The sequence below is a fragment of the Eurosta solidaginis genome, chromosome 1, assembly GCF_040869045.1.
Source record: "Eurosta solidaginis isolate ZX-2024a chromosome 1, ASM4086904v1, whole genome shotgun sequence".
Taxonomy (NCBI): domain Eukaryota; kingdom Metazoa; phylum Arthropoda; class Insecta; order Diptera; family Tephritidae; genus Eurosta; species Eurosta solidaginis.
Window position 1 is genome coordinate 221,973,844 of NC_090319.1, and position 21,708 is coordinate 221,995,551.

Consider the following 21,708-nt stretch of genomic DNA (forward strand, 5'->3'; position numbering starts at 1 on the left):
TATGCTTTTGGATGCGTGATAATTGTTGTTGGCCGGAATGCCGCCAATATGCAATATGGTGTAGTTGCTGTTGAGCGTTATGCGGTTGTGGTTGGTGTTGCGCCGCCAATATAGCAAAAATGGTGTAGTTGTTGCTGAACGTTATGCCGCCACAAAAAAAAATGCTGTTGTGGTTGTTGCGGCCCTATATCGCCAATATGAAAATGCTATAGTGGTTGTTGTTGTGGAGTGCGCTAACAAATTAAAATTTTAGTGTAGTGCGTGGTAGTTGTTGTTGTTGTGTTGACCGCCAAGTATAATGTATTTGCTTTTTGGCGGTACGCCGCCCATCTACGTGCCCAGTGGGTCTTTCCCAAAGGAAAATCAATTGTGCGCTGAAATTAAATACAAAAGAAAATCTATTTAGAAATTCAAAAGCAAATGTGTATCTATGTGCATATACATAATTGCCTACGAATTTCTTGTCTGCATGGTCATATATTCATCTACATACATATATTTGTATGCAGAGATGTATATGTCGATGCAAGTTTTCTTTTGGCTTGCTCTGGAGATAGGCAAGGTTGAAGCCCCAGCTCCCGTCAAGCATGCCTAAAAAAGAGTATAATATCTTACCTCTTGTAACTTGTAATTTTTTTGACAACTGATTCCAGCTCTTTGCACGTATCGCGGAAACTTTTCGACGCGCACAATTTTATTTACAACGCGGTTTAATTCGCGCACTACTAAGGACTATGCACTTTGTAATTTACGGTTGTAAACGCGCACTTCACTTGTGATTTTTCACTACTCACTTGCACTGGACACTGTTGAAACAAGACTTTGGCCCGTTGACTCAGTTTTCCCCTTCTTATAGCCACCGCCGTGGTAAGGAACGTTACCCAAAAACGGAAAATTTTTACCATTACATGCCAAACTTTCTTTTCGGCTTTCCCGTATTTTCCATCTATACAATCATGCACTCATACATTCATACGCTTACCGCTCCACAAAACGAACACCTACACAGATACATTTGGTTCGTGCCTTGACCGCTTACACTGATGCATTCACACGTTCATAGCCTTTCACAAATACACATCCACCTACATAATACCGAACAGAACAAACACATAGTTACATATCATTCGTCAAGGCTGCTAGGTTGTTAGCAACATGGTGAAATTTTACTTATTATAACAACATGATGCCAAGCGCAACATCTTACTTCCGTGGTAACATTGTGTTCACTATAGGTACAATGTTGTTAATGTTAATGTTATTAAGTTAATATTATTTTACTGGCAGCATTGCGGCTAAGGTACGGACCTGGACACAAAACACACAAACACATAGACGCATATACACTCTGCCACTCATTTAAGCCAGTATGGAGACAGGCTGTCGTTACAGGCTCGCAACCGCCGATGGTGCCTGCACTATGGAGCGTGGGCGTAAAGAATTCGAACGCAGCCTGACAAGTATTATTTCCCGCGTCCAACGTGTGGCCTCGACCCACGACTCAATGCCGGGCCTATTTCTCTTCAAGCCTTTAAATTTTCACACTGCCTAACTACGAACTAAATCGCTGGGCTAATGCTACTACTTAAACCTATATCACAGACACTACTCTACATATCTAATAGTAAATAAAATATCACAGATAAGATAAATAAAAAAAATAACTAAAAATAAAAAAAACTAAAATAAAATAAAACAAATTAAAATATCACAGTTAGCAGAACAATAAAAAAATTTTTATAAAATAAAATATCACAGATGGCAAAAAAAAAATGTATATATAAAAAAAAATATCACGGATCAAATGGTCAAGTAGGTAAACTAAATAAATAAATTAAAAAAGAAAGATAAAAAAATAAATAAATGCAAAAATAATCAAGTAAATCAAAAGGTCAAAAAAAAAAGAAATAAATAAAAATAATTTAATAATATAATCACATACGTCAATAAACTAATAAATACAATACGTCGACAAATAAATAAATAACACATAGAACAAGAATACTAACACTACAAAAAAAAATATTAAGCTATTTTGCAAAAATGTCTTTAGCGTGGTATACGCCGATCTTTTTCCCATTGCTGTCGCCAAGTTCATACATAGAGTTCCCTATAACGTTTAAAACAATACATCTTACTTGTTTTGGAGCTAATTTAGCGTTGTAATTTTCGGCTTGGGAACTTTGTTTAAAGTTTCGGCGATATACCACTTGTCCAATCTGAAACTTTATATCCTTACTCCTGGTGTCGTAGACCTTTTGACTTCTATCGTGGGCCAGCTTCAGCTCCTTCATAATTCTCTTTCTTATGAGCTGCATCTTATCACCAGCCATATCTATCTCCACGTCACCATCCTTCAACGCCGCCAACTTTCGATATAGCTCATATGATGCAGCATGCTGTATCATAGGCATACCGAAAGTGGCATAGTATGGCGACATGTTGATGGCTGAGTGAGTAACGCTGCGTAGTGCAAATGCGGCATCGCTGACGCATTTGTCCCAGTTCTTTTGGTTGCCCTTTATGAAGGACCTAATTATCTGCAGCACAGATCGGTTGACTCTTTCCGCAGCGTTACCTTGAGGTGAATAAAATGCAGTTCTCACGTGTGTCGTGCCGTATTTCTCCAAAAACTCTTTGAATATTTCCGAGACGAATTGTTTGCCGTTGTCCGAATGGACATATTCGGGCACACCAAATACGTGAAAGACTTCTTTCTCTAAAAATTTTATAACCTCAGCTGAAGTGGCCCTTCTCAGAGGTTTTAAGAACACAAACTTAGTAAAGTGATCTAGACAAACAAAGACATACACGTTACCATCACTAGAACGGGGATAAGGACCCATAAAATCAATGAATAAACGTTGGAAAGGTCGCTCTGTTAGCTTCTGTTTACCCATCATCGGTTGTTTAAAAACGTTTTGAGTCTTATTTACTTTACAAATTTCGCAATCTTTGATATATGCGTCTACGTCTGTAGCCATACCTGGCCAGTAATACTTTTGACGTAGTCGTGACAGTGTCTTGTGGATGCCACCATGACCAGCGGACGGTGAACTATGAGACAACTCTACCAGCCCCGGTCGCAATTCCGACGGTACCCAGAGTTTCCAGGTCTGGTCCGCTAGAAGTTCGTCCCCCCTGTCGAATTGCGTCCGTTTATAAACGTAACCGTCCGATATGCATAAGTCTGGTAACTTGTCCTTGTTCTCGGTCACCGTCTTTTTCAGCTCCGTATACTCCTCCGACTCGAAGCACGGTGACTCGAGACATACGTCGATGGCTCTGTCGTTAGTCTGTATTTCGTCCATGTGCATTCGTGAGAGTGTGTCGGGGACCACGTTTTGCGCACCTTTTCGATGTTGGATATCGAAATCATAACCCTGGAGTTTCAAACTCCACCTTGCCAACCTCCCAGAAAGATCTTTCTGATTCATGAGCCATTTGAGGCTGGCATGATCAGTTATGATGGTGAACGGGGTTCCTTCCACATAAGGTCGGAATCTTTTCACACTCACGATCGCGGCGTAGCATTCCAGTTCGGTGATGCTATAGTTCTTCTGCGCCTTATTTAGTTTTGCCGAAACGTAGGCAATCGGTCTTTCGTTCTGGTCATCGTCCAACTGGAACAAAACCCCTCCCACTCCGTCCGTTGATGCATCACATTGAATATAGAAACGACGCTTAAAGTCAGGATGTGTGAGCACCGGTGCAGAAACCAAACTCTGCTTTAACATTTCAAATGATTTTATTGCTTCTTCCGTCATTACAAACTTTTTGATTTTGTCTTTCTTGAGGCAGTCGTGCAGCGGGGCTGCAATAGTCGCATAGTCCTGTATAAAACGTCGGTACCAGCCCGACATACCCAGGAACCGGCGTAGTTGCTTCGGGGTTTTCGGAACTGGAAAGTCCCTCACAGCCACCACTTTGTTGGCGTCCGTCCTGATACATCCATCCCCGACTACGTACCCTAGATATCGAACTTCTTTGAAACAAAACTTGCTCTTTTCGACATTAATTGTTAACTTAGCCTCGCGAAGACACCGAGCGACCTTTTCCAATAAACACATATGGGACTCGAAATCTACAGAACAAACTAACAAATCGTCAAGATAAACAAAAACACATTCACGTAAAGCGGCCGGAATGACCTTGTCCATGAGACGACACATTCGTTGTGCTGCATTGCACAACCCGAAAGGCATGACGGTAAATTGGTAAAGGGGTCGGCCAGGGACAGTGAAGGCAGTCTTTTCACGTGATTTCCTCTCGAGGGGAATCTGCCAGAAAGCATCCTTTAAGTCGATTGCGGAAATATATCTTGTGTTTTGTAGGCGGCTCAAAATTCCATCAATATGTGGTAAGGGGTATGCGTCCTTTATAGTTCTTTCATTCACTTTGCGGGCATCTAGGCACAGCCGGTTCTTCGTTCCTTTAATGACCAGTGATACGGGGGAATTCCAACTACTGTTGGACTCCTCGATGACTCCCATGTCCAACATTCGATCTAACTCTGCGTATATGAGTTTTTGTATGGCCGGCGAAATTGGATAATGGCGTTGCTTGACCGGCAGGTTCTCGTCCACCACCTCGATGACGTGTTCCTCTTTGTCTGTCCGGCCTAACTCCAGTACCGCGAAGGACGGGAATTGGGTCTTCACGCGCTCCAACATATCATCTTGCTCCGGCGATAAAACGTGCTGCACAGCGTCAAAAGACAAGTCACCCTCGGCAGGCACGAGCTCCGCCACACTGGCACCATTCACACTACCACTCACACCCTTACTCACAACACTCATACCAAAGGCCTGCCAAAAATCTATCCCAAAATATACTTCCTGTTGCAGATCAGGAACTATCAAAAATTCTAATTCCCTGGTCGTATTATCCCACACGACTGGTAACTTTATGACCCCTACCACGGCGGTTTCCTCCCCGTTCGCGGTTCGGATATTTCGGCCCTTGATTGGCACAATCAAGGCTTCCTTTCCCCGAAGGAGTGCAGCTGAGTCTTTGCCTAAGCAGCTGGCACTCGCCCCTGAGTCCAAGAGAGCCAGGACCTCGTGACCTCCTATATTCGTTTTGGCGAAAAACCTATTATCTCCTTTCACTGTAACAATTGTTGAAACTATTTTATTCCTCAACCTTTTAAAATATTTCCTCTTTTCCCTCATTTTCTCTATCTTCGTAAAATTTCTGTTTTTCCTACTTGCATTTATTGTATCACAAAATATCCTCTTTCTCGCTTCTTCGTACTCTAGCTTTCTTTGGTGTAAACTCTTAATCTCCTTCTTTTCCGGTGTTATTCTTGGTTGATTCACTTCTTCCCTGTTTTCCGTATCTCTTCTCCTCAAAATTTTTACTTGAGTGTTTCCGGGTTGCCTGTCTCCTGGCTGGAGTCCCCGGTCAACTCCGCCAGCCTCGGGTTTCCCTGTTTGGGCTTAAACACGCAAAAGGACGAATCACTTCCACACGCAAAACAGACCATATTGTGGAACGAGGACGAACATTTATTTGGTTTTTGTGCTTCTGCCGGGTTTTTCACAAAGTGATCCACCGGCATACCGCACGAAAAACACAACATCAAGTGGAAGGGTGATGCACAAAAGGAGTTGACAGTCGACTTAGACGCAGGACTAACAGAAGGACGAACACTATTGGGATTGGCTGTGGTTTGGTGTTGGGGTAGGGATTGGGATTGGTGTTGGGGTGGGCGCTGAGGCTTCCTATCAAAAGCTTCGACTTTTGTTTCCCCTAATTGCTCTGGCTGTTCAAAATTAATTTCATTAATGACCCTCGACCTACTTTTATTTTCTTTAATAAGCTTTTCGGCTCTCTTGCATTCCGACTTGAGCTCCGCCAACGAGTCCATTTTTATGGCGAAGGTCAAGTTGGCCAGGTACGGTTTGAGGTTGCCCCTGATGATGCCAACCAACTCCCTCTCAGGGATCCTCTTCCGCAAACGGAAAGTCAAGTTGTGGACTTCGCTATAAAAGTCGTCGAAAGCTTCTGCGGGCTGCTGTTTCCGTTCCATTATTTCACGGATTATTTCATAGTCGGACTCGGCAGACTTGAAGTGGCTTAGCATCTCGGCCTTCAGCTCGAAATAGCCGAAATCGGGCTCATCTGCATGGTCCTCTAGGACCTGCCAATACCACTTCAAGGCACCGCCGGAAACCAGACTATGAAAGTCCGTGAAAAGCTGGAAGTAGGAAATATTGTGTTGCTCCCGCATGCGTTCAACACGAAAGATGAAGCTTTCGACGCTTATACCCTTATCGGTCCCATCGAATTTGATGTGCCACTTTTCTAAATCTAACTTTTTCCACCTTGGGGGGTCACTACTATCTCGTTCAGCAATCCGACTGCCACTCGGAATGGCGTTGCGGGTAGCAGGCTCCCCCCTACGGTTCTGCGGCTCAGGCGTGGATGCCACAGCGGACCGATGTCCTACCGCGTGACTGGATGCCTCCATCTCTGCCACGCGGCCACCAAGATGATCGACGTTGGTCTTGATGCTTCGCACTTCACCCGCCATTTGCACCACCAAATCTTGTTGTTGCGCCATCATCGCCATCATGCGGCTCAGCTGTTCAACATTGGTTGCCTGCTCATTAGCGTCGGTGCGAGGAGCATTCAAGCCGCCGTCAACCATTGCTGGTGCGTTTCGCGATGTAACATCGCCCCCCTGTGCACCCACGTTGTCGCTATCGGACATTTGGCACACCAAATCGATCTTCTGGGAAAAATTTAAACTATTTTCCGAATCGTTGAACGACACCCCGTTCGCGAAAGAGAGCCTAATCGGGCGTTCAGGGCCAAACGATCCGAAAATCCGCGACGCGCACCTATTGAAGTAATCTGTAGGCACAAAGTCGACGGCCCTGGGAATACCAGTGTCGATTTGATTGAACACGGACCCGGCGATCTGGTTTTCCAGGGCTCGCGCACGGCTCCTAGTTAAGCGCCTATTAGGATCTAAGATCCCCAATCCCCCAAAAGGTCTTTCCTCGGTATGTTTGCCCTGGTCTTGGTCAGACATTCACTGTCTGCAGCAGCAAAAAAAAGGACGTTTAAGCAAATGTTCAAACGAGAAAAGAAAGAAAAAAAAAATCAAGACTCAAAATTTTACGTGTAATGGATCCAAGGAAAATAAAACCCCACACCTAACCGAGTAACGAGCGGTAAAAAAAAAAAATACGAAAAAGATATGTTAATCTATATATTTTGGTGTTAGGTGATAGAAGACTGAACAAAATTTAGCAAGAAAAAAAAATTATATGTAAATAAGTTATTTATTGTAAATAATGTGTGTTACTAAATGGATGTGTATTTCAAATATGTGTGAATATGTGTAAAAATCCAGACAATGTGTATATGTGTGTATCTTAGAGATAAGAAAGAATTCAGTGAATTGCCTTAAATGTCTATGAACCCAAAACCAAAAATGAAAACTTAAATATTTTTCTGTTTGTGGAATAACTAAATATATAAGCAATGTATTGAGGTTATATGCATCGACCAGGGGTATATAAAAAAACCTATCGAGAACCTTACAATTGGTAATTGCAAAATAAACAAAATTAATAAAGGGAATAACAGGCAATGCCTGTATGTATAAGACGTGTAAGAAAATTAAATGCTAAGGATGTGTGTGTAGATATGTAAGAAAAATAACAATTTTCACTATAAATTAAATATATAAACATTCAAATGCAATATACAAAAATGGCTACTTAAAAACCAAGATGAAAATAAGAAGAAAAAAAAAAAAAATAAAAAAAAACCAACTACAAAAGAAAACTTGAAGGATATATTAAAAAAAAAAATTATTGAAAAATTCTAAACTTTCCGACTTTTTTTTTTTTTTTATATAAAAGGCAGGGATTTAGAAATATTAACTTGAAGTTTGGATATGAGTTGAACCTGAGTTATAATATATATATAAGTCTTGGTGTGTTTGGTGCTGCCTTGGCGAAGGTTCAGTGAAGGCGGTATGTTGGTCCGTATCTAATTACTGTCAAGTCAGTTTTCGTGCTGTCCGTGGAAGTGTGGCACCTCGTACCTATCAACTAGTTTCCAGGTGTGGCTGCCACACCCCCCTACTCCTATCTATCGTGCCGACGACTGTAAACCTCACCTACCGGCAGTGCTGGACTCCCGGTAAGGTAGCTTAAACAGCTCGCCACGACCTTCTGCTAACGTCCGTCTTTTGGCTGAGCGTCATACCAGGTACCACTTAGTCCAGTTGTAGAAACCAAAAGAAGGAACCCTGGCATGAAACCTCAACCACTCCCTATACCTTTGTCATGACGACACTTGTCGACCAGGCGAGCCCAATCGGCGCTGCCATCATGACGGTCCCTGTCCTGTCAAAAGACGGAAATAGGGATTGGGTTTGGATGGACTTGGGATAAAAAAAAAACACAGGAAATCTAGAAGAAAAGTGGGATGATTAAAGAATAGTGAAAGATAGAGTGATTTGTAAAGTGTGGGAAATAAAAAAAAGATTACCGGGCTATTACCGTTGGGCGCCATTGTTACGTGGCTGACTGTTTGGGTGGTGAGGAGCGGCGGCAAGCAGGTATGCTTGCGGGCCCAGGCTAGCTCGTCGTCTTGGGCGGGGTATTGCACCACCGACCTCACCCGCAGCCACATGAACAAAAAGAGGGTTCATACCTGCATGTTTATAGAAAGGAGAGAAAAAGCTGAAAAAGATAGAAATAAACGTGAGGGGCAGAGTTAAGAGGGGAAAAAAATGGAGGCCTGTCCTGTCAGGTGGAGTCTACCCTCCCTCTGCAGTGCAACTTGCACTGCACCGTGGGCACTGTGCTGACTCCTGTTTACCTTACAGTGCCCCCAAACCTGACATGGGTCTGTCCCCTGTCACTCAGTCATTTTCCCTAAACACTCACCTTCACCTTACCTTACCGCGCGCAAGCGCAGCACCAACACCAAAATTCGACTTAGCCCTGCATTATTGAAAATATTGAAATTTCATCCAAACATAATTCTTATGATTTATTTACAAAATTTTTGGTTTCCAAATTACCAACTAATACCCTACTACCAGTTCAATAATTTCAACAAAACTTTAAAACTGCAAAATAGTTTGCCAAGAATTCCAAAATGCTTAACTAGTATCTATTTCTAAAGCTTCTATTTACTCAAAGTAAACAAAATGCTCAAATATAATACTGAACCTTATTGCTAGCTAACATTACAAATTCATGGGAATGCAGGAAGAAGTAGATAAATTTCAAATTCCATACAATACAAGATACTTATGGCTAATAGACAAAGTGTCTGAACTCTAATAAAAAAAATTAAACTTTTAGGGCCACCCTAATGCCATATTATTACTAGGAGCTAATTCTAAATCCTAAAGATACAAATTCAAATACAATAAAATAAGAGGGTGAATAAAAAAAAAAAAATCCAAGTACCCTAATCTCTGACCTACCGCAACCGCTCAAGTAAACATAAGATCAAATATGTACAACGCAAAAGTAGGTCATCAAAGCAAAAGAATTTATATGTTTATGAAAACACAAGGTATGTATGTAAGTACAAATGTACGTTTGTGACGTTTTTCATGCATGTACATATGTTCGTTGCAATCTGTTTTTATGTTTCTGATTTGCTAATTCCTGTTCTATTTTTGCAAGAGCAGGAATCTGTGCTAACACATGTACATACAACTAAATAGGTGTATTTTGATAAATTTTTTATATTTCACTCAAAACACTCACCAAGTTACTCTCCTTATCCAACGGCGCCGCTGCAGTTGAGTAGCTGAAAAAAGAAAAACTCAAACATACATATGTACATATGACCACACTCAAGGTAGCCACCCTCAAACACTCAGACAAGATCACTCGCTAGTGATCTTTGATAATGAGTGCTCTGGTAGTATCAAAGCTGCCCGCGTGATGGTAAACCGCGAAAATTAAAAATTAAAAATGTGCAATCAAAAAAAAATGTTCTTGGTGCTGAAGGCACACTGTGCATATACACCCTCGGGGTGTGATGTTGCAATTGATTTTGCCAATAATAATAGAAGTAAGTACAAAAAAATGAAAAGATGGCAAAACAGATCGAATGATTGAAAATCCTAATTTGGTGCATATGCAAAAGAAAAATGTGTATATGGTAGAAAGTGGAGATATAAAAATACAAAGAAAAATTAAATGTCAAACTGACGTAGAAAAATTAAAACAAAGAAAGGAAGAAAATGAAGAAACGAAGAGAAAAAAAATGTGATGGAGGCAGAAGTGCCACCATTAACTCCTGAAATATGGAGTTAAAGTAAAACTCAGACTTTATATGCGCGAAACGGAAATGCTTGGCCCCGGAGATATAATGCCCCCTTTTTGCCCGTTCCCTGTAAAAATTATGACCCTTATACCAATATTTAAATAAACTTAATAATATATCCCAAACATACAAATTTCAACATATAACCTAATGTGTTGTTTGAAAAGCTCCTCCTTTGTTGTGTATGGTGTAGTGGCTGTTGTTGTTGCGGCTCAACTCCGCCAGTGAACGATGTTATGTGTAAATTCCAAGTCCTTGTAGGTGATTCTGTTGTTGGGCGGTATGTCGCCAATATGAATAATTTGTTGTTTTTGTTGATGGTGTGGTGCACGCCGGTAAAAATGACAATGTGATGTTATGCTTTTGGATGCGTGATAATTGTTGTTGGCCGGAATGCCGCCAATATGCAATATGGTGTAGTTGCTGTTGAGCGTTATGCGGTTGTGGTTGGTGTTGCGCCGCCAATATAGCAAAAATGGTGTAGTTGTTGCTGAACGTTATGCCGCCACAAAAAAAAATGCTGTTGTGGTTGTTGCGGCCCTATATCGCCAATATGAAAATGCTATAGTGGTTGTTGTTGTGGAGTGCGCTAACAAATTAAAATTTTAGTGTAGTGCGTGGTAGTTGTTGTTGTTGTGTTGACCGCCAAGTATAATGTATTTGCTTTTTGGCGGTACGCCGCCCATCTACGTGCCCAGTGGGTCTTTCCCAAAGGAAAATCAATTGTGCGCTGAAATTAAATACAAAAGAAAATCTATTTAGAAATTCAAAAGCAAATGTGTATCTATGTGCATATACATAATTGCCTACGAATTTCTTGGCTGCATGGTCATATATTCATCTACATACATATATTTGTATGCAGAGATGTATATGTCGATGCAAGTTTTCTTTTGGCTTGCTCTGGAGATAGGAAAGGTTGAAGCCCCAGCTCCCGTCAAGCATGCCTAAAAAAGAGTATAATATCTTACCTCTTGTAACTTGTAATTTTTTTGACAACTGATTCCAGCTCTTTGCACGTATCGCGGAAACTTTTCGACGCGCACAATTTTATTTACAACGCGGTTTAATTCGCGCACTACTAAGGACTATGCACTTTGTAATTTACGGTTGTAAACGCGCACTTCACTTGTGATTTTTCACTACTCACTTGCACTGGACACTGTTGAAACAAGACTTTGGCCCGTTGACTCAGTTTTCCCCTTCTTATAGCCACCGCCGTGGTAAGGAACGTTACCCAAAAACGGAAAATTTTTACCATTACATGCCAAACTTTCTTTTCGGCTTTCCCGTATTTTCCATCTATACAATCATGCACTCATACATTCATACGCTTACCGCTCCACAAAACGAACACCTACACAGATACATTTGGTTCGTGCCTTGACCGCTTACACTGATGCATTCACACGTTCATAGCCTTTCACAAATACACATCCACCTACATAATACCGAACAGAACAAACACATAGTTACATATCATTCGTCAAGGCTGCTAGGTTGTTAGCAACATGGTGAAATTTTACTTATTATAACAACATGATGCCAAGCGCAACATCTTACTTCCGTGGTAACATTGTGTTCACTATAGGTACAATGTTGTTAATGTTAATGTTATTAAGTTAATATTATTTTACTGGCAGCATTGCGGCTAAGGTACGGACCTGGACACAAAACACACAAACACATAGACGCATATACACTCTGCCACTCATTTAAGCCAGTATGGAGACAGGCTGTCGTTACAGGAATTACTACTCATACAACAAAGGAGTGAAACAACAATTAGTTTAAACCAAAGAGAATTTTTTAGATGAAAATAGTGTTGCTTTTTTGGGTATGTAGTTGGTTAAAATATTACAAAAAGTGTAATTATAGTTACAACAATTCGTTACACGATTCATTTAAAAAACTCAAAAATAGAACGAAAAAGCTCTGTTAGATTGAAGATAAAACATACCGAATTTTAATTAAGAATAATTAGCAGCAAATCCACGGCCATAAAAGCTCATAATTTGGAAAGGCATGTGTGCTGAACTACCGGTTGCGAAGAGACCTAAAATGATCCCGGAAGGGTCCCAAGATGATACTAAAATTTCCAAAGACATCCCGAAAATCATTCAGAAATTAACCTGAAATGTCCCTGACGGTATCCCGAAAACCATCCAGAATTGATCTCTGAAGGGTCCGCAAATGATTCCGAAATAATCCAGAAAAAGGTCCCGAAAAAGTCCCGAAATAACTCCGACGGGATCCCAGACAGATCCCGAAAATGACCCATAAATTATCCCGGAGGGGTCCCAAAATGATCCTGACGGGATCCTGCAGGGATTCCGAATATCATCCAGAAATTATCCCTGAAGTATCTATCCTGAAATGATCCCGAAATACTCCCAAAAAAGTCCCGAAATGTTTTTGACGGAACCCGATATAGCCCTGAAAAGTTCCGAAAGTACGCTGACGGGATTCCGTATGGATCCCGAAAAACATCCCGAAATAATGCCGGAAGGATCTCCAAATGATCTCGAAATAGTCCCGAAAAGTCCCCATTTGACCCTGACAGGATCACGAAAACCATCCATGAATCTGGAGGGATCCCCAAATGATCCCAGAAAAGTCCAGAAATAATTCCGACGGGATCCCGGACGAATCCCGAAAATCATTCAGAAATTATCCCGAAATGGTCCCAAAATGATCCCAAAATAGTCCCGAAATAACTCCGACGGGATCCCGGACAGATCCCGAAAATCATGCAGAAATTATTAAGGAGGGGTCCCAAAATTATTCCGAAATAGTCCCGAAAAAGTCCCGAAATGACACTGATGGGATCCCGGACGGATCCCGAAAACAATCCTGAATTGATCTGTAAAGGGCTGCAAATTATCCCAAAATAGTTCAGAAAAATCCCAAAAAACTCCGACGGGATCCCGAAACCCATCTAGAAATTATCCCGAAATGATCCCGAAATATTCCCGAAAAGTCGCAAAATAACCCTGATGGGATCCCGGAAGGATCCCGAAACCCATCCAGAAATGATGTCGAGAGGGTCCCCGTATGATCCCGTAATAATACAAAAAAAGTCACGAAATCACCCCTAAAGGGTCCCCAAATGATCCCGAAATAGTCTCGAAAAAGTCCCGAAATTACCCTGATGTGTTCCCGTACAGATCCCGAAATCCATCCAGAAATGATTTCGGAAGGGTCGCTAAACGATCCCGTATTAGTCCCGAAAAAGTCCCGAAATGCCCCGACGGGTTCCCAAACGGATCCCGAAAACCATCCAGAAGTGATACCGAAAGGCTCCTCAAATGATCTCGTATTAGTCCCGAAAAAGTCCAGGAATGGCCCCGACGGGATTCCTGACGGATCCCGAAAACCATCCAGAAATTATGCCGGAAGGGACACCAATTGATCCCGAAAAAGTCACGAAATGACCTCGACTGGATCCCGGATGGATCCCGAAAACTATACAGAAATGATGTCGGAAAATACCCCAAATGATCCCGAAAAAGTCCCGAAATGATCCCGACGGGATCCTGGACGGATCCCGAAAACTATCCAGAAATGATGCCGGAAAGGGCCCCAAATGATCCCCTAATAGTCCCGAAATGACCCTGACGGGATCCCGGACGGATCCCGAAAACTATCCAGAAATGTTGCCGAAAGGGTGCTCAAATGAGCCCGTATCAGTAGAGAAAAAGCCCGGAAGTGACCCCGATGGGATCCCGAAAACTATCTAGAGATGATGCCGGAGGGTACACCAAATGATCCCGAAATGACCCCGACGGGATCCCGAACGGATAGCGAAAACTATCCAGAAATGATACCGGAAAGGTCTCCAGATGATCCCCTAATAGTCCCAAAATTACCCTGCTGGGATATCGAAGGGATCCCGAAAACCATCCAGAAATGATGCCGAAAGGGTCTCCAAATGATACCGAATTAGTACCGAAAAAGTCCCGAAATGACCCCGACGGAATACCGGACGCATCCCGAAAAACATCTAGAAATGATGCCGAAAAATAACCCTACCCTATCATTTAATAAAAGTTCCATTCCACAAATATGACAAACTATATCCTTGTTTTGACGTCTAAGTTGATTGGCAGTTAATGGATGCATTCTAACAATTTCACTCAAATATAGGTGGTAATTAACTAAAACATCATCGAAAATACTTTTAAAAAAATGTTTTGGAGCATCAACGCCGCTATATATTTTAAAACGATTCAGTTGGTTATTATATGAGCACTTAATAAAATAACAATAGGCATAAGGAATATGTTCTTGTACACATTGAGTCCCACTAGAATTTTGAATATCTATTGGTTTTAGAATACATTCGAAATCTGCATATATAGTAAATGGTACATCTAATTATTTTTTGAAATTTTCAAATTTTAGCACTCTTTTCTCAGGTGTAGGCATGCGTGTTACAATTTTTCTACAATGCTTTTTATGGGTTAGTAATTTTTCTTCCTTATTAAAATTTATTAGACATGTATTGCAAAAATATAATTTATGCACATGGCTTGTAGCTTGATGACCCATTAATCTACTTAAATTTTTTATCCAAACATAATGGCTTTCATTGAAATCATCACTGTATAAAGAAATAAGATTAATATGATGTGATTTTTCTTCTTTTGTTAAATAATAGGGTCCTACTACCAAATTTTCTTCTATACCAAACACATTTACGCTAATATCTGGATTATTTGATTCAAATATTTCAATATCTTTTATTTGTAATGGGAAATTTAAATTTTCAAAATTGACTACTTTATCATTAATTAAAGTTATAATGGAATCTTGGATATTTCTAATGTGATATGAAGAACACCTTTGTCCGTGTTTTGAGGGTTGGTAAAGAGATGAAATTATGGCCCACTTAAAGCAATATATATCATTGTTAACAATGTTAATACAAGCTTTTATATGTGCTATTACTTTTGGTAGTGGTATATATAATGAGCCTCTAATTGGTTGATATTTATTTATGTTAACTTCTAGATGGATAATTTCACTTAGACTCCAACCACTATCTCGCTCTTGAAATGTTTTCATTTTTTCAATCAATTTACTAAACTTTTCCTTAACTATTTCACCAACATTATTGTTCTCCATAAATGCTTCAGTCATTAGTGTTTGGTGTGACATTATAGCGAATTCTTCAATATTTTCTTTTATTTGAATATATTTACAAAATAACTCAAAGTTAAATTTGATGCTTTCATGCTTTTCTATAGATTTCTGTAAAAGTGCAGATAATTTGTTAAATTGTTTTTCAAAAAAATTTTCAACAATTAAATCATTGGGTTGATCGTTTTCCAAAACGTATGTCTGAATGCGATTATTAAACATGGCGTTAATACATTTAACATTACTATTTACATTATGCATACAATTCTTGTTATGTATATTTGTTCTCAAGTGTGCTGTCCATACATTTTGTTTCACTTAAATTTTACACTGCTCGCAAAAAATGGCGGGTTTTTTTATAACTTGATGTTTCATTGCAATATGTCTAATACTGTTTTCACACAGAAACTTAATGATCTCATTTCACCTGCTAATGAAATCGTAAATTTTTTGCTTTCACACAGAAGAAACTGCTCGATTAGTATGAAGGATGAGACAGACAATCATGGCGGAACGATACAAGGTGGGAGCATGGTGACATACCTACAAACAAAAAAAATTCCATGTACTTGTAAATTCGATGGACAAATGTCAAAATCGTACTGCGCCGGTAGTTGATGTATCAAATCAAATAAAAAAGGTTATAATCAGCTGTTCGATGCGGCCACCTTGTATCGTTCCGCCATGCAGACAATAACATTTGCTTTGAAAACTAAGAAACGGAAACGGAAGCGGAACGCTGCCAACAGAGTTGCATTGTGCTTTTGACTTCATTAGGCATTCGATTAGCTACTAATGAAATAATAATATATTCGAATTTTGTAGGGAAGATTGAGCTCAATAAGTGTCTTAATGTAGAAAATAGCCTTTATTATTCAATAAGCCGTCTGTGTGAAATTAGTATAACTAAACTCCTCTTCCGAGTATATATCTTTTCACAAGAACTACACGGATGCATTTTTATTTTTTTACTAATTGGCTTTTTCGAGCTTTTTCCTTTGAAATTGCTTTTAAATCCTTAAGAGCTTGATTCATAATGTGGAATATGCCTACAATAAGTAATGGTGTTAGAGATGTCTCGATGGATAAGTATTAAAGTTTATTACTGTTTACTAGAAGTGATCCTGATTCAACACGGTTGAAAATCCGTATAAAATATTTATCCGTGAAATATAGAAGATTGCTGAGCGGCTTTAAACAATTTACTACATTTTTTTTACCGAAAAGATGTCCAATTTATATACATTGAGCCAATTAGCCCCTATCTTTCTGAATGTATGTATATGGATGGTATGTTTTTTGTAGTTTGTTGATATATATATATATGTTTATATATATTTATATATGTATATTAGGGCGGGTCGATCTAAAAATCGCTCATTGAAAATCGTATTCTAGGGATCAAGATAAGAAGCTTTGCCGAAGGAACCATACCTCTAAAACGAATTCTGGTGTCCCCCAATTGGGGTCGAACTTTTGGATAGGGGCAAATTTTGAAAAATTCCACTTTGACCCATTTAGAGTGCTCCAATCGAGTCCAAATGTATGACCGACCCCCACTAACTTTAGAGGCACGACCCACCGATGCCAGTGGCACACCCCCTGGAACACCCCTGGTGGTTCACCATACAAACATTTCAAAACTCACCGGTTTTGCACTTTACATGAAAAGTCAGCTTAATGGCTATGTTTTTTCTTTATTTTTATTTATTTATTTATAATAATATTTATTATTTATTTATAATATCTATTTTTTCTCTTAAGAAATTTATTTAGTCAGAACATATGTAAATCAAAAAATTAATTTAAGTGAGTTATAGAAAAGAAACTAAAAAATTTTATTGTTTGTAGTCTTTTTTACTTTCAAGACTGGGCAATTTCGCACGGCTCTCTAATGTCGTCGCCATAACAGCCTCTACATTTTCCGGTATAACCCGTTTTGAAACGCTAGCTAGCAATTGAAAATGTCGTTCCGTTCGTTGTATGTGTGATGGAATTTTTGGATCATTAAACGGTGGATCATCTTGATTTAAATATTCTTTCAATGTATCGTACGGAATGCTTCGCGTGAATGGTGGTTCAAATACGATATTTATATCATTCAAATTGATCATTTCCGTATAACTTGTGCAATTAAAGTTTATATCTGGTTTTTTATAAACTCTAAGTTCCATTGGCTCGTCAACATCGGTTCGAGAGCGTAGAGTTTTCTTGATGGCACAGTCGAGCTTTCCTTTGCTATCATCAAACAACATTGATAACAAGATATTTTCCGAATGCGCATAATATGAATTATCTTTAATTACTTGATTGACAATTTTGCGTAAACGAGGTTCTAGAAATCGTGACCAACCAACGAACTTGAAAAATAATGCACTGCCGTACACGATAGAGCTGTAATACTTGATATTGGAGTACATTGGCACATAACATTTAATTATGAATTCAACCAGAATTCTTAAGTTTGCATCTGGATTTTCCGTTGTCACATATAATCGCAATAATCTAGCGGCCTTGGTGAGCCACCGAGAATGTACAATTTTCCCTGGTTTGATATTAGCCAGATCCACCGGAACCACGGCGCTAGAAATTGCATGGGCCATGTCGTATAAGTACTTCGAACCGGTGGAAAATTCAATTTTTTCTGGAGCAGGGGGCATATTTTGCAACTCAATTTTCTGGAAGCCGTCCACTACCTTAAAATATATAATAATAAAATAATTAAAAATGGTTGACAATTATAATAAATGAGTGATAGCAATAACTTACCGGAAGAGTTTCACAAGTTTCGATTTGACGGCTCAGCTTTTCGGTTGCCGATCTTGGTCCAGTGCTGGTTGATTTATCCAAAGCTTCAAACAAATGCCGAAACGAAAGTTCGTTGAAGTGTAGAAGGCAAACGAACCAATGCAATGGTCTTTTTAACAGCAATTCAAATCGTCGTATAATTCCACCGTGTGGGCCAGTGTTTGTTGGCTCACCGTCAGTGCATATTCCAATTAATGCATCCAGTGATATATTTTTATCGTTGAAAAAACCATTTAATTTGGTTGTTTTGTATTCAGCGGTTTCATATTCCAGTCTTACGTAACCAATCAATTCAGAATTGGGTTCTCTCAAAATAACAAGATGCGGTTCTTTTACCATCCTAGTATGATACTTCTCATCAATTTTATCTATCGTTAAAGTATCATCTTTTCTGCCATCGAATGAAAACGCTAACAAATTGGTATCATCTAACCATTTGCGAAGCAGTTATTGTCTGCATTTCTCTTTTTCTCTGCGAACTTTCGGTTTATCCATGACAAGAGGTTTCCCATGCTTATCTTTAATTTTAAAATCTTGCAAAAGAGCGGTTCCCAATGCTGATCCTACTCTGTCAGGCACACCAAATCTGTCACATACCAAGGCAAAGTTAAAACAATCGTATCTCTCTGTGTATTGTGAACTTGTGCTTCTATCCATATCTTTTTGAACCGGTGGCGGTGCGTATGTTGAATCATCGGGATCTTGGTATGTTGGCATTGGTGACATAGACGTTGCTCCTTGCTCTTCAGTTTCCATCATAAATGCATCCATTTTTAGTCTTCTCTGATTATGTTGATCGTGCATGAACTCTTTGAGGCGTTCGGGAACCCAGCCGCATGCACATGGAGCTGCCTTCAAATCGCATTTACATGTTCCAATGTAAAAAAAATTTTCCAGAGATTTTACATACTCTGTAAATTTTTGGGTGTTGTTTCTTCTCTTGATTTGCTCTTGATAATTGTCAAGCAATTTATTCAATTTATTAAATACACTTTTTTTTAGCATTATTTCCATACCAAGTTTTTCCCAAATTCCAATCAACTTATCTTGTACGTGAATAGTGAATGATTTATGGGAAAACTTTTTTTGTTCTGTTTTAGTACGTTCGCTTAAGTAAAAATAATATCTCAAGATATCCAGATGGGTTGGTAAATTAAGATCAGTTAAATCAGTAGACACACCAAAAACAGTAACATCATGCTTGGGTATATGACTCATTGGGTTTTCGATAGTTGTTGATGTAGTTGCTTCATCTCATTGTAACCTTTTTGATTTGGAATGGTCACTTCACTTATTATTTTTTTTTGAAATATTTTTTTATCTGAAATTAGCACTTCACACTTTGAGTTCTTCACAACGACTTAATGCATTCACAAAAACTGTTGCGTTATATATGGTCCACGAGACGAGGTAATAAGAATGATGAATGGTAATTTCAATTCTACCTGCTGTGTCCTGTGGTGGCTTAAAAAAGCAATACAAGCAATTTTACGATCTGCAATTGTGTCACAGTGATACCTTCATTTTTTAAAACGGTTGAATAAAAAACGCACACAACTATGTTTACGACATGCAAATGCATCACAGTGATGCCTTGGTTTTAAAAGGTTTGTAAAAACGCTAATTTCTAATAATTTTTTTTAATTTCTTCTCTATTACTAAGTTAAATTCATTTTTTCATTTACATATGTTCTGACTAAATAAATTTCTAAAGAGAAAAATAAACTCAAAAAAGAAAAAACATAGGCATTTCGCTGATTTTTTCATGTAAAGTGCAAACCCGGCGAATTTTTGAAATGTTTGTATGGTGAACCCCCAGGGGGGTTCCAGGGGGTGTGCCACTGGCATCGGTGGGTCGGGCCTCCAAAGTTAGTGGGGTTCGGTCATACATTTGGACTCGATTGGAGCACTCTAAATAGGTCAAAGTGGGATTTTTCAAAATTTGCCCCTACCCAAAAGTTCGACCCGAATTGGGGGACATCAGAATTAGTTTTAGAGGTATGGTTCCTTCGGCAAAGTTTCTTATTTTGATCCCTAGAATATGATTTTCACAGAGCAATGAGCGATTTTTTGCCTCCCCACAAATCGATCCGGCCTAATGTATATATATATATATATATTAGGACGGGTCGATTTACAAATTGCTCATTGCTCTGTGAAAATCGTATTCTAGGGATCAAAATAAGAGACTTTGCCGAAGGAACCATACCTCTAAAACGAATTCTGATGTCCCCCCTTTGGGTCGAACTTTTGGGTAGGGGCAATTTCAATTGTACCTGCTGTGTCTTGTGGTGGCTTAAAAAAAACAACACAAGCAATTTTACGATCTGCAATTGTGTCACAGTGATACCTTCATTTTTTAAAACGGTTGAATAAAAAACCCACACAACTATGTTTACGACATGCAAATGCATCACAGTGATGCCTTGGTTTTAAAAGGGGGTTGTAAAAACGCTAATTTCTAATAATTTTTTTTAATTTTTTTTTATTACTAAGTTAAACTCATATTTTCATTTACATATGTTCTGACTAAATAAATTTCTAAAGAGAAAAATAAACTCCAAAAAGAAAAAAACATAGGCATTTAAAAGTGGGATTTTTCAAAATTTGCCCCTACGACCCAAAGGGGGGGACATAAGAATTCGTTCTAGAGGTTTGGTTCCTTCGGCAAAGTTTCTTATTTTGATCCCTAGAATATGATTTTCACAGAGCAATGGGCGCAATTTTAATTCTACCTGCTGTGTCTTGTGGTGGCTTAAAAAAAAAACAACACAAGCATTTTTACGATCTGCAATTGTGTCACAGTGATACCTTCATTTTTTAAAACGGTTGAATAAAAACCCACACAACTATGTTTACGACATGCAAATGCATCACAGTGATGCCGTGGTTTTAAAAGGGGGTTGTAAAAACGCTAATTTCTAATAATTTTTTTTAATTTTTTTCTATTACTAAGTTAAACTCATATTTTCATTTACATATGTTCTGACTAAATAAATTTCTAAAGAGAAAAATAAACTCCAAAAAGAAAAAAACATAGGCATTTAAAAGTGGGATTTTTCAAAATTTGCCCCTACGACCCAAAGGGGGGGACATAAGAATTCGTTCTAGAGGTTTGGTTCCTTCGGCAAAGTTTCTTATTTTGATCCCTAGAATATGATTTTCACAGAGCAATGGGCGCAATTTTAATTCTACCTGCTGTGTCTTGTGGTGGCTTAAAAAAAACAACACAAGCAATTTTACGATCTGCAATTGTGTCACAGTGATACCTTCATTTTTTAAAACGGTTGAATAAAAAACCCACACAACTATGTTTACGACATGCAAATGCATCACAGTGATGCCTTGGTTTTAAAGGGGTTGTAAAAACGCTAATTTCTAATAATTTTTTTTAATTTGTTTTCTATAACTCAGTTAAATTGATTTTTTCATTTACATATG

General features: G+C 39.1%; 1 protein-coding gene across 5 annotated transcripts in view; it reads left to right on the forward strand.

Annotated features, from left to right (window-relative positions):
* The window catches only part of LOC137237028 (xylulose kinase), a 1,135,242-nt gene that overhangs the window by 750,023 nt on the left and 363,511 nt on the right, over nucleotides 1-21,708 (forward strand). The gene's annotated exons all lie outside the window — the stretch shown is intronic.